Below are 13,998 nucleotides of genomic sequence, written 5' to 3'. Positions count from 1 at the left end.
ACTCTTTGCACTGGTGTCTACCTATTTATTCCTCCAACCAGTGTAGGTGGTGCCTGCGCCTCTAGATGTTTCTCTTTTTCCAGTTGGTGGAAGCAGTGTCTGTGCCTCTGGGCGCCAGGGGTCAGGGCTGGTGTTAACACAGTGGATGGTTGGGTTTGTGGAGTGTCATAGGACTTGCAGATTTACAGGGTCCAGTAGGGTTGGAACAGCTTTACCACGGGAGTCTGACCTGCTGACCAGCTTAAAGGGCCTGTAATGGGTGGGTGAGGGGAGAAGAGGTGTGCCCCAGGGGATGGGGCCTACAGAGGGTGCTCTTCAGCTGGGATACCAGCTACTAACCTCTTTTTCCTATAAGTCCTTCTTGTTAGCCAAGTTGGGCCAGGAGCCGCTCACTGCTCCGCTAGCCAAGAAGGCTGGTATCCTGAAGGCCACAGCTTGATGTTGACTTGCTGCAGGGTCTGCTTTAGCTGTTTCTGGTTCCCAGCAAAGTAAGCGGACACCGCGTTGTGGAAGAGCATCACCTTGATCTTGTTTTCTTCCAGCAGCTTGAGCTTGATAGACACATCTCCCCGCAGCTTCTCATATTTGTCCCGATGGGCCTGGAAAGTGGCCTGGGCACTCTCAAGTCAACCATGTGTTTCTGCATCCCGGGGGCCTATGCTCAGCTCCTCTAAGTCTGTCCGGTAGGCATCATACTCCAGCCTGGCAGCCTCCTACTGTTTGACAATCATGAGTGTGTCTTCCATGGTCTTGGTGACCTGTGTGCTGATGCTAGAGACAAAGAAGTTCGCAGTCCCTAGTAGCATCTCCCCTTTCTTGCCCAGCAGGTTCTGCTTCTCTGCATTATAGCCAAATTCCTCCTGAAGCTCTGGGGACTTCTGGCTGTGGGGATGAGTTCATCACCAGAGCCCCCATAGCCACCAGAAATGCTAGTTTCATTGAGGTTGGGTCCTGACACCATCACCTGCTGGAGGTCCTGGGCCGGGCCACTCTTCCCCTCAGGGCTCGAGGGCCGGACAGTGTGGGGACCTTGGGTTCCAGTTCCCGTCGCAATCTTAGCAGCAGGTCCAGAAAGTTCAAATCTTAATCAACAAGTTATACTCATCAATCGGCCAGTCAAATTATTAGGATAAATAAAACCTGAGTTTCTCCATCCTCAGGAGAGATTCTCCTTAGGGGATTCCAGATGGCAGGCCATTTAATCAAAGAATGGGCTTGGGTCCTTATCTCTGGTCCTTGCAGCCATAGGACTTGTTCATTTGGCTAAGGCGCCTCCCACTAGACAAACCCAGGCTCAATTTGTCACTTGATGACCACAGAGAATCCTTCAGCTTATCCGTGATTGAGCCTACAGAAAAATTAGGCAGCCAATGACAGGCACAACCAAGGGGATGCCAGCCAACCTAAGACAAGAAGGACATGCAGTCTGGGTGACTTCTCCATTGACTGGGAATGTTGGCATCAATGTCCTGGTCACCTAACACAGGTGCTAATTTATATGTAAAGATATTGGGTCCCAGCCCCCACGGTGATTTGCTTGTCTGTGATTTGCTTGTCATCCAGTAACCACAGGTGCATCCTGTTTTCTAGTCCTAGTTTACTGCCCCAGCCTCGCCCCACTCCACCTGGGAAAACAGGAGCTCTTTTTCCAGGAGCTCTTAAACCTAGGGTTAATCTACTGTGCTGTAAGTGTATATAAGGCTGCTTCCTCCCCATAAAAGTATTGGAGTCGTGAAGATGATGAATAAAGATGGAAAGAGGAACATAGAGCAAACAGCCGGGCGTGTCTGCTTTTAACTAAATCTCCAGGCTTTTGCCCTATACTCAGACTTCGTCTTGGAGTGGACACCACTTGGGCTACAGCTGTGGTGGGAATTGGAGCTTCCACTGAGAATGGAACTTCAGCTACTGCTGGATGAGTCTGGGATTAGGCTACTGTGGGTTGATATGGGTCTGAATCTACAGTGAAGGATTGACTATCAAGTAGGTCTTTGTGGGTACTACAAAGCTTTCAGGCTTGGGTTGAGATTGGGAATGGATCCCACCCGGAATGTGCTGGGAGAAGTGGACTCTTCCTTGCCGGAAGCAAGGACAGATGTGAGACCTTTGGAATTGATTGTCCCAGCAATAGCTTTAGAGCATTCACTTGACTTTGGCATTAATTTTTTTTTTTGTTTTCGTTTTTTGAGACAGGGTTTCTCTGTGTAGCTTTGGAGCCTATCCTGGCACTCAATCTGGAGACCAGGCTGGCCTCAAACTCACAGAGATCTGACTGCCTCTGCCTCCCGAGTGCTGGGATTAAAGGTGTGGGCCACCAACGCCCAGCCCACATTAATTCTTGAACATTCCAGGGAGTCTCACTTTTCTTGGCATTTACCAGATCTGTAAAGAAAGATGTCAGAGGAAGACCTGTGTTCCCAGGTGAGCATGCTGGCTGGAAATCTGGGCTCTAACAACTACCTGTATTAACAAAAATGTCTTGGCTCTAAAAGGAGGAAGGAAGGTAGGATAGTTTATGATGTGACACAAAATGACTAGGGAAGCTTCAGATAGAATATCTGGTGTTTTCTAAGAGTCCCTAATATTTGGGTCCTGAGACTCTGCCTAGGTGATAGTAGGGCTCCAAAGCAGTGCCAGGATTGAAGAAGATTCACTAGGGACAGCCATGGATGCACACAGCTCCACCCTCCACATCTGTCCCAAGCTGCATCAAGCATTGAGGAATCACGAAGTGTGAGATTCTGATGAATGTACAAGTAATATTGCAATTTTGACTGTGGGGAAAAAGGGGAAAAGTGGGAGACATACCCAGATCTCATATTCAGTGACACGGATCATTAGGGCCAGCTCCATGCTTTGCTCCAAACTTGGGTGTTTGCAATGATCAAAATGTCTTTGGAGGATATGTTTTTGTTATTTGGAATACACAGTGTGCTCTTTCGGTTGCCTCCTTGGAGATTCAGGGGAAACTTGCTGGAAACCATATGTATTTAAAAGAAACATAGAAGCTGGGCATTGGCAGCACACGCCTTTAAACCCAGCACTCTGGAGGCAGAGGCAGATGGATCTCTGAGTTCGAGACCAGCCTGGTCTACAAGAGCTAGTTCCAGGACAGCCTCCAAAGCCACAGGAAAAAACCCTGTCTTGAAAAACAAAAACTAAGTTAATTAAATTAAATAAAAATAAAGGAAACATAGAATCTCCGGAAACCTCCCAGTTAAAACTTAATGATGAGATTGACAGCATCTGCTGATTAGGGGGGCTCTGATCCAGTTCCCAGTATTGGGTAGCCAGGATGCACTGTAGTCTTGGTTCTAGTGATGGTTGGATGGTCACTTGAGGACATTGTCTCCTTTCAGAATCCACATGTTCTTTGACTCCTTGTTGGGTCCCAGCCCACAAGGGGTCTCTGTGAGTTGCTTGTGAGACAATAACCACAGGCGCATCCTGTTTTTCAAGTCCTGGCTTACAGCCCCTGCCTCAACCTACTACACCTGGGAAAACAGGAGCTCTTATTTCATGAGCTCTTGGACCTAGGGTTTTTCCACTGTGGTGAAAGGGTTTATGTGGCTGCTCTCTCCCTGGAAAAAGGTCAGACAAATAATGATGGAAAGATACACATAGCATAAGCAGCTGGACAGCTCTGTTTAAATCTCCACACTTTTGCCAGATACTTGGAGTTAGTCGTGGTAAGGATGCCACAAGTGGAAGTCACACAGATCAGGAAAGAAAGGGGACCCTGAGAGATTGCCCTCGAAAGGCTGTGCCAGCAAGGAAGGTTTATGAGGTTAGATTGGTGCCTCAACTCCTGAGAGAGCTGGATCGGAAATAGAGAAGTGCTGTCTCAAAAAGAAAACTGCACTTAGTGGAATTGATATGGAAAGTAAAAATAATAGAAAAATAGAAAATGAAAAATGAAAAACACACAGAAAATCCAGATACCCTATGCTATTGTATGGCCAGGTGATCCAGCATTGAAGACACCTGGGCTGATGCATTCACAGACCACTAAGGTCAGGACTTTTGGGTTTTCCTTTTTCTTTTTTTCAAGACAGGGTTTCTCTGTGTAGCTTTGAAGCCTATCCTGGCACTCACTCTGGAGACTCACAGAGATCTACCTGCCTCTGCCTCCCGAGTGCTGGGATTAAAGGTGTGCACCACCAACACTCGGCTGATTTGGGGGTTTTCTTAGTATCCCTATAAATTTCAGCATCCCCAATCAGCAGGGAGCAGTTTGGAGAGAACGACGCCCACAGTCCCAAATATTGTTTATTTATTAGTGTTTTCACTTAAATGGGGTTGGTTATAAATGGTAATGACCAGGAATATTAGCCAGATGATAGAGATGTGAGTTAACCTTGAGAGTAAACATGTATATAGTTAGAGGTATGAGACTGAGAATGATTAGTCAGAGGACTGCACGTTAGTACTTAGGATTGTGCTTAGCTATATTTTACAGCCAGGAGAGCATAAGTAAAGCAAAAAGCAAGTACAGAAAATTTTAGAGTTCACACACCTTTAATACCAGCACTCTGGAGTCAGAGGCAGGTGGATCTCTGTGAGTTCAAGGCCAGCCTGGTCTACAAGAGCTAGTTCCAGGACAGTCTCCAAAGACACAAGAAAACTATATCAGCTGTCCCAGGGCTTAGGGAAACGAAGGTGCAGCCTTGAATACATGCAGGACGGCAGGAAATATCTGCCCCTTAACTGGTTGCTAAGTGTCAGGATGGAGAGTCTTTATCTCTTCATTTTAAACTGGGAATATAGAGAGGCAAAAACCCAGTGGTGAACTTCAGCAGGAGCTAAGAGGCTTGAAAGATTTAGTGGAAGTGCTCTCACAGGACATAAGAAATTTGCAGGTTTCCTCAGATCAGAGAAATGTTCCTTTGTCTGTGAAAGCAACAATCATGGGTCAGTCTAAGGAACAGACAGACACCCTTGGATTCATGGAGGGCAGCCACAGCAGGTCAGATGTCTCCAATGCAAGCTAATATTAGACAAGCAGTGGATAGAAAGAGATGCCCGGGGATTTCAGACATTTCCTATATGGGAGCATAGAGATTCTCAGAAGAACATAAGCAAGATGCAGATGCCCATACTGTTTAAGCATCTCAAGGAACTAAGGATGGCTTATGTTCATTATAAATCAACAGCAGTTTTCACCCAGATGCTGATAGGGAACATTGCTGTAGAAACCTTACCTCTAGAAATTTGGAAGCAAATAGGCAAGACCTATTTAGAGAATAGGTCTCTCATTATAGAGAACAGGCATAGACCTAGAGAGTTATTTCAGAATTGTTCTCTAGGCAAATGCAGACATTATCCAAAATAGTTAGAGACACAGGTGTTGGACCTCTGTGAAACAGCTAGCTCAAGAGACTGCTACTCCAGCATGCCAGGTTGTGCCAAGGCCTCACAGGAAGAAGGCTAACATAGACAAGTTCATTAAGATTTGTTTAGCTATCAGACCAGCTTACACTCAGGAATTAGTGATGGTTGCTGCCTTGCAGGAACTTCAGTTCAAAATATGTTATTCCTACAGAGAAAGCAAGGAATAAGGAAGAAAGGCACAGAGCCTTCTGGAGGTTGGTTTGGACAGGGTCAGGAAGGGCATAGAGTCCCAACAGAAGAGGAAATAGAGAATCAGGCTTATGCTCGAGATTCAGGGCAGAAAGTCGGCTGCAGATCAATTACTGAGGGTCAGCCCAAGTCCAGAGGACAGAAGGCAAACTAAAGACCAATGTCAAAACCTAAGAAACTTGCAGCTTTGAGAGCTGCTACTGTGGCTGATACCCAGCCAAATATTTAGAAAATACTGTTAATACAGCTGCCCTTGTTAGACACCACCACTTGGAATGGTGACAGCTAAGATACAATTGAGTCCTTGTCAGCTAATGAGGGCTTCACAGGTGGGAGTACAAAAGACTGCTCAGCAACTTTAAATCATTTTCAAAAATGGGTGGACTTAATGTTGTATTCTAAAGAAGCTAAGGCTTAAAAGATAGAAATTAGAAAGGATAGTTAACAGTTTTTGAGTGATTTTTTTAGAAGTTGTTGAAACATATTTTATGGTTATGTTCCTATTTTTTGGGCATCTAATACTGACTTAAAACCTTGAAATAAAATTCTAAAAATAGATGTTAATTCCAATCCACCCAGACAGTTAAAAAAAAAAGGTAGACAAGTTCTTCTACTGTTAGAGAATGTAATCCAACATCAACAGATGTTATGTTGACAATTATAAAACCATGAAAAGCATATGCTGTCTTCCCAGCAAAAATGTTAAATCCTTACATTGAAGCTGTATTCTCTATGGTGTAAAAATGCCATATGGAGGCTAGAGGATATTTTGACAAAGAAGCAAATTCGATAATTGCCTCTTATACCAAGCAACAGGTTGATTGATTGTTTCTGAACAGTGATTCATGGGCAATTGCCTTTGCTCAGTTTTCAGGGAGAATTGATAATCGGTTTCCAGCTCATAGACTGTTGCCATTTACTCTAATGCATTCTTTCAAATTCCCCAGAACAGTAAGGAACAGTCCTATAAAAATGCTGTGTTAGATTTTCCTGATGGTTCTTCTAATAAAAGAGCAGCTTTGTTATTGATGAAAAAATACATAGAACAGATGACTCCAGCTTCAGTTCAAATAGTCAAATTACAAGCTGTTGCAATGGTCTTTGAGCTCCTATAAACGATTCACTTAATGTGTGTACTGATAGTCACTATGTCTTTAAGGCTCTTCAGGTGATAGAGACAGTTCTTTGAATAGGAACCAATAATGAGCAGGTTAAAATATTATTTGAGCAAATTCAAAATGTTATTCACCTAAGAAAATTTTCCATGTTTCCCGGGACACATTGAAAGCCCATTCAGGCCTTTCCCTGCCTACTGGCTAAAGAGAACGAGTCAACAGACTAATTGGCAAAGTGGTTGGTTTGTCTCAGAAAAAACTCTGTGGCCTCATAAAAATTTTCATCACCAAAACAACACAAGTTTAAGAAAACAATTTGGCTTAACCAGAGAGACTGCCCGCCAAATCGTCAAACAATAAGGTGTGCCCACATTATTTATCTGTAAGTAACTTAGGAGTGAACCCTCAAAGACTACATGCTAATCATTTATGCCCAATGGATGTTACTCGTATTACAGAATTTGACAAGTTAAAATATGTGCACATGGTAGTTGATAGATATTCATATTTCTAAAAATGTTTTGCTTACATGAGAGTTCCAAAAGTAATATTCTAGTAAGGCATTTCAGCTATTTTGTATACAATAGAAAATTGATCACAAAACAGGTGTTCCTTGTAATCCACAGGGATGAGGAGCTGTGGAGCATGCTCATAGTTATTTGAAAATGTAACTTCAAAAGAAAAAAGGGGAGTAATGTCCCCAATCTCCACATAATACATTAGACAGTGGAGAAGACCTGATCCTGCCCTAATTTGGGGTCGAGGGAATGTTTGTGTTTTCTTGCAGGAAAAGAAAAAAGTGAGATGGCTGCCAGAATGGTGGGTGAGATGCCCATAGCAGAGAAAAACCACACCTGAGATATAGCAGCCTACCCAAGACAGTTCGAGTGAGATAAGCTGAACCAGTGTCCCTGACACTTGATGTCATAGAATCTACAGTCTGTGAAAGAAAGGAGGCCGTGGGTTCCAGAGTTCCAGTTTCTCAACAGACTGGTCATCTTGCAAGTTGATGGACAAAAGGGAAAGACTTTGGCATCACTGCTGGGGTGATTGCAGCTATTGCTGCTGCTGCTACAGCAGCCACTGTATCTGGGATTTCCGTGTCACAATCTGTAACCATAGCCACCACAGTGGATACACTGGCAGGGGAAGTAACAGAGACTCTTAGCACTCAGAGCCCCATAAATACCTTAGTCCAGGTAGGAAGTTTAAATTTTTTGGGTGGAGAATCGTTTACTGAATAAGACTGCTGATTTTAGCTAGAAGGCTTATGGTTAGAGAGGGGAGGGCTCAGTGGGAAGGTTTATACAGAATCATTATAGACAAACTTCAGAGTCTTGGAGTCCAGAGGCAAGGTCTTCCCTTGTTTTGATTTTGAAACCTCAAATCAGTGTCCTGATCAGGTAGCTCCTTCAGCTCTATCAAGACATGTCATCTCAGTTAGCTTGGTTTAACATAGTCTTCACCTCACACACCGTATATATGAATATGTAGTGTCTTTTTCCCAATGTTATCTGGGCTTGTTCCATTTTCAGAACATGGCTCTTCTGGATTCTTTCTTCTCACCAGTCCTGTAGTCAAATCTTCTTGCACCAAAGACATCTGTATTGAAGGGGATGTGACTCTACTCATGACTATCTTCTGAGGAGGATGATACCAAGATGTCCTCATAAAGGACACTTCCTGTGGCATTGGAGCCAAGGATCTCAGAATCCTCTAAATCACGACAGTTCTGAGAAACAGACTTGGTCTTTTCAGGAGATTTAGACATGGAAGGCAATGCTATCCCAATGCATGGCTTTTCTTTGTCCGTCTCCAGGCTTATAGGTGTGATGTGCCTGCCTGAATGTGTGCCCTGGGAGACAGTTGTATCCTTGATAGATGGTGGATGAGAAGAACCATCCAGAAGCTGGTTTTGGACACTTGGCCTTCAATGCTGGTTTCTTCGGGCCCACCTTTAGTGCCTGTTAAGACATGGCATCCTTTTGTATTGAGAGAAGGCTGAGAAACCTGAACAGCACCCAACTCAGGTACCAGATTTCTCATTCTGGGATTCAGGCAAGAGCTGATAGGAGATTTGTTTGTGTGACTTTGGCTCTCCTGGCTGGTGAATTGGAGAGGTTTCATTCTGGGAGCCTGAATTCTGACTACAGAGAAGCTACCAGTTGGTCCCACAGTTTGTACACAAGAATTTGAAGCTATACCAGGATTTTCATATTTGTCCTGAATTCAATGTCATGGACCAAACCAGGTGGCTGAAGTGCACACTCGGGGGAAAAAACAGAGTCCTGAAACAACTGTCCTCCTGAAGCTGGGGGCAGAATCCTGGCAGTTGCTCAAACTGGACTTCAGGATGTGTGATAATCCTCTATCATGTGAGATTACTAATCCATTAGTGCTCTCTTCTTGTCCCTTTTTGTAAGAACATGAGGGGGTGGTTGTTCTCATAGCAGGTGTCATGTCTCGTGGGAGACCAATTGAGACAGGACCCATTGATGCTTTCTTCTCGGTCATTTGAAAAAGCGTTGGTCTGGTAGGTTTCCTCAAAAGGGAACAAAATTCTACTTGTTCTTCGCAGCTCCTCATCCTCTTCTCTGGAGAGCTTCTGGGAAATTTCTGTGGTGGTTTCCTTGGAAGCACTTCTTGCATTTGTCTTTCTTTCTCCTCTCCCTCAGTCTTTTAACTATTCCTGGAGTCTGGAGCTCCTGGGCCCTCATTGTTTTCAGCTTCTCCTTCTCATTTTTGACCCCAGAGGCTGGAAAGGAAGGGCTTCATTTCCAACATTTCATGGGACACAATCTGCTCCTTGCTCTGTGTCCAAAGGCTTAACAGTTCTTGTATTTTACCTCTTTTCTTGGTCTTCATGACTTTGAGGGATTGGATATGGTGGGGACACTGCAGGCTCACTGTTTTTATTAGAAGCACATCGAGCTGTGGGGTCCTCCCCTGGCAGCAGCTGGAATGGAATCAAAACCTCCCCAGGGGCAGCAGCCACCCATTTCTCAGTCATCACATCGATATCTCTTTGTGGGATCCCACACTGTTTTAGGAACTGCTTGCCCTCTTCTATTAAAAGCTTGTTTGGATCCATCTCTGCTGGCACTTCCAGGGACTCAGCTTCCCTCTCTACCAATGCTCATACCAAAGGGGATATCCACTGATCCTATACTGTTCCCAGTTGCACTACTCCTCAGAATGACTCAGACCGAAGAAGTTAAAATCTTAATCAACAAATTATACTTATCAATTGGCCAATAAATTATTAGGATAAATGGGATTCATGTTCCTCCACCCTCTGGAGAGATCAAATTTAGGGGATTACAGATGGCAGGCCATTTAGTCAAAGAATCACTGGGTCTTTATTTCTGGGCCTTGTAGCCACATAGGTCTTGTTCATTTGGCTTAGGCACCTCCCACTAGACAAGCCCAGGTTCAATTTGTCACTTGATGACCACAGAGAATCCTTCAGCTTAACTATGTTTGAGCCTACAGAAAAAGTATGCAACCAATGACAGGCAAGAGCAAGGGAATGCCAGCTAACCTAAGACAGGAGAGTCATGCAGCCTGGGTGATTTCTGCATTGACAGGGAATGTTGGCATCAATGTCCTGGTCACCTAACACAGGCACTAATTTATATATAAAGAAGGGGGAGATGTTGGGCCCCAGGCCCCACGGTGTGTCTCTGATTTGCTTGTCAGCCAGTAAGCACAGGTGCATCCTGTTTTCTAGTCCTAGTTTATAGCCCTGGCCTCACCCCACTCCACCTGGGAAAACAGGAGCTCTTCTTCTAGGAGCTCTTAAACCTAGGGTTTTGCAACTGTGCTGCAAGTGTACATAAGGCTGTTCTCTCCCTGGAAAAATAAGACAAAGTGGGACAGACACACATAGCACAAATGGCCTGACTGTTCGGGTTTAATGAAATCTCCAGGTTTTTGCCAAGTTTTAGTTGTTGTTTAGATGCCACAACCTCAGATGAAACTTACTGAGGAGGTTGGGGGCATCTAGTGATTAGGGGGCTCTGTTCCAGTTCCCAGTGTTGGGTGACCAGGATACACTGGGAGACTTGGTTCTAGTGATGGTTGTAGGGTCACTTGAGGACATTGTCTCCTTTCAGATTCCACACATTCCTTGGCTTTTCCATCCCCATTGATCCTCAAATCCAATACCTATGCCCACTCTTTGAGGACACTCAGTTTCAGTCACACCCCTGAGAGTCCTTACTGATTCAATCATAATTGTTTTCTTTGGTTTCTTGTTGATGCAGGATGTCTCCATTAACCTAATCTGGAAACCTTTATGTTGACCAAGCAGGCCTTAATCTCAGAGAGATTACCATGCTTCACCCTCCTGAGTGATAGCATTAAAGGTGGGGGAACCTGAACCCCAGAAGGTTTAATCATTGTTTGCAAATGAATATGGAGTGAGAGCTTTGTCTGTGAAATTGAGACTGAGAATATAGGCCTGGCCCCTTAGTGCTAAACTTTAGAGGAAATTGGATTGTGAAATAGGTGTTTTTATGTCTGCCTCATGTACACAACATGGACATGCTCAAAACCCTAGGAGACAGGATGAAGGACTCAGACACACACCAACTGCGGTTCGAAATAAACTTTTGTAATCCATCTACTGGGAGCTTCGAATTGAAGTACCCTTCCATTGTAAAGAAAGAATTTCTCTCACTCACTGAGCCTTCTTTCTTACCCCCCAGAATGCAGTCTTTATAAGGCTGCTCTCTCCCCATAAAAGTGGCTGAGCTTTGAAGAAGAGGAAAAATGATGGAAAGACACACATAGCACAATCGGTCAGACATCTCTGCTTTTAACTAAACCTCCAGGCTTTTGCCCGATACTCAGACTTAGTTGTGGTGCACATGCCACAAGTGGATGTTCCACCAAGAATGGGAAAGAAAGGGGACCCTGAGAAATTGCCCTTTGAAAGGCTAGTCCCAGCAAGTAAGTTTTATGTGGGTGGACTGGTGCTTCAACTCCTGAGAGAGTTGAATTGAAAATAGAGAAGCGCTGTCTCAAAATTAAAACTGAAATAGTGGAATTGTTATGAAAAGTAAAAATAATAGAAAAATAGAAAATTAAAATTAAAATATACACAGCAAATCTGGATAGCGTATGTTATTGTGTTGTCTTCAAACTGTGAATTGCTAAGAGCAAAAGTTGCTAACTGATATTTGATTATAAATGCTGCTGAATTAATCCAACTTATATATTTTAAAAAATGCTTTGACTTCTAAATTTAAATATAAGAACGGGTTACTTGGGAAAAGACATTTTGCTTGTATTTCCACAGAAAATGAATAGCTGCGGTTTTCTTCCAGACTAACATGGTTTGATGAAGCAAGACCCCCTGAAGCAACGGCCAGGAGATCCAGCATTGAAGACACCTGGGATGATGCAGTCATAGACCACTACAGTCAGGATTTCTGGGTTTTCTTAGGATCCCTATGGTATTTCAGCACCCCCAATCAGCAGGAAGCAGTTTGGAGAGCACGATGCCCATATTCCCAAATATTGTTTATAAATGTGCATTTTCATTTAAATGGTGCCGTTTATAAATGGTAATGACCAGGAATATTAGCCAGATGATAAAGAGATGTGAATTAACCTTGAGAGTAAAAAATGTACATAGTTAGAGATATGAGACAGAGAAGTACTAGTCAGAGGATTGTATATTTACTTAGGTATTAAGAGGTATTAAGCAAATGCAAGTACAGAAAATTTCAGAGTTTAAAAGTTTGAAAGGATCTTTCCCTCTCCCAGAAGCTACCAACACAGCTATATCAGAGCTGCCACTGGGGCTTGGGGAAATGAAGGTATGACTTTGAATATGTGCAGGACAGCAGCAATTATCTGCCCCTGAACTGGTTAGCAATGTAATAGAGAGACCAGAGACCTACTGACAAGTGGTTAGATGAAAGAGAATACACAGGGCAGTATGAGTGGGATGATAAAGAGAGAGTTGCTAAGTATCAGGATGGAGACTCTTCATCTCCTTCATTTTAAACTGGTACTACAGAGAGACAAAAACCCAGTGGTAAACTTCAGCAGGAGCGAAGAGGCTTGAAAGATTTAGTGGAAGTGCTCTCACAGGAGATACAAAATTTGCAGGTATCCTCAGATCATAAAAATGTTCCTTTGTCTGTGAAAGCAATAAGCATGGGTCATCCTAAGGAACAGACACCATTGGATTCATGGAGGGCAGCCACAGCAGGTCAGATGTCTCCAATGCAAGCTAATTAGACAATCGGTGGATAGAAAGAGATGCCCAGGGATTTCAGACATTTCCTATATGGGAGCATAGAGATTCTCAGAAGAACATAAGCAAGATGCAGATGCCAATACCATTTAAGCAGCTCAAGGAACTAAGGATGGCTTATGTTCATTATAGATCAACAGCAGTTTTCACCCAGATGCTAATAGAGAACATTGCTCTAGAAACTTTACCTCTAGAAATCAGGAAGCAAATAGACAAGACCTGCCTGTCAGGGAGATTATTTGTTACAGAGAGCAGGCATAGACCTAGGGAGTTATTTCAGAATTGTTCTCTAGGCAAATGCTGACATTATCCAAAATAGTTAGAGACACAGGTGTTGAACCTTTGTGAAACAGCTAACTCATGAGAATGCTAGCCTGCCAGGCTGCGCCAAGGCCTTACAGGAAGAAGGCTGACATAGACGAGTTCACTAAGATTTTTTTAGATATCAGACAGGCTTACACTCGGGGAATACCAATCGCAGCTGTCTTGCAGGAACTTCTATTGAAAATGTTATTCCTACAGAGAAAGCAAGGATCAAGGTGGAAGAAAGGCATAGAGTCTTCTAGATGTTGTTTGGATGTTGTCAGGAAGGGCACTGGGTCAGACAGTGTCTTAACAGAAGAGGAAACAGAGAGTCAGGCCTATGCCTGAGATTCAGGACAGAAAGTCAGCCACAAATCATTTACAGAGGATCAGCCCAAGCCCAGAGAACAGAACTCAAGCTATAGAACAAGGTCAAAACCTAAGAAACTTGCAGCCTTGAAAGCTGATCCTGTGGCTGATGCCCAGCCAAATGTATAGAAAATATTAATAAACAGCTAATTAAAAACTGTTTTAAGACCTTATGGAAAAAGAAATGCAACATAGAAAAGTTTGGATTTGTTCAAATTTTGGATGCTCATAATTCAAGGACTGTTTGTCTAGAGCTGCTGTGTTACAAGAGATTTCAATTAAGGATTTTTCATTTCAACAAACTAACCATAACCTAGGCAAAAGGAGAGATGAGAGATGTATGCATGTTCTGTGTGTATGGTG

General features: G+C 43.5%; 1 pseudogene; it reads right to left on the bottom strand.

The window, feature by feature from the left end:
- Positions 1-389: 389 nt before the first annotated feature.
- Positions 390-9,786, bottom strand: LOC100766919 (annotated as a pseudogene).
- Between the last annotated feature and the right edge of the window lie 4,212 nt (positions 9,787-13,998).

Source organism: Cricetulus griseus (genome assembly GCF_003668045.3).
Source record: "Cricetulus griseus strain 17A/GY chromosome 1 unlocalized genomic scaffold, alternate assembly CriGri-PICRH-1.0 chr1_0, whole genome shotgun sequence".
Classification (NCBI taxonomy): domain Eukaryota; kingdom Metazoa; phylum Chordata; class Mammalia; order Rodentia; family Cricetidae; genus Cricetulus; species Cricetulus griseus.
Note: the sequence above shows the minus strand (reverse complement) of the source record. Positions and strands in the feature narration are given on the sequence as shown.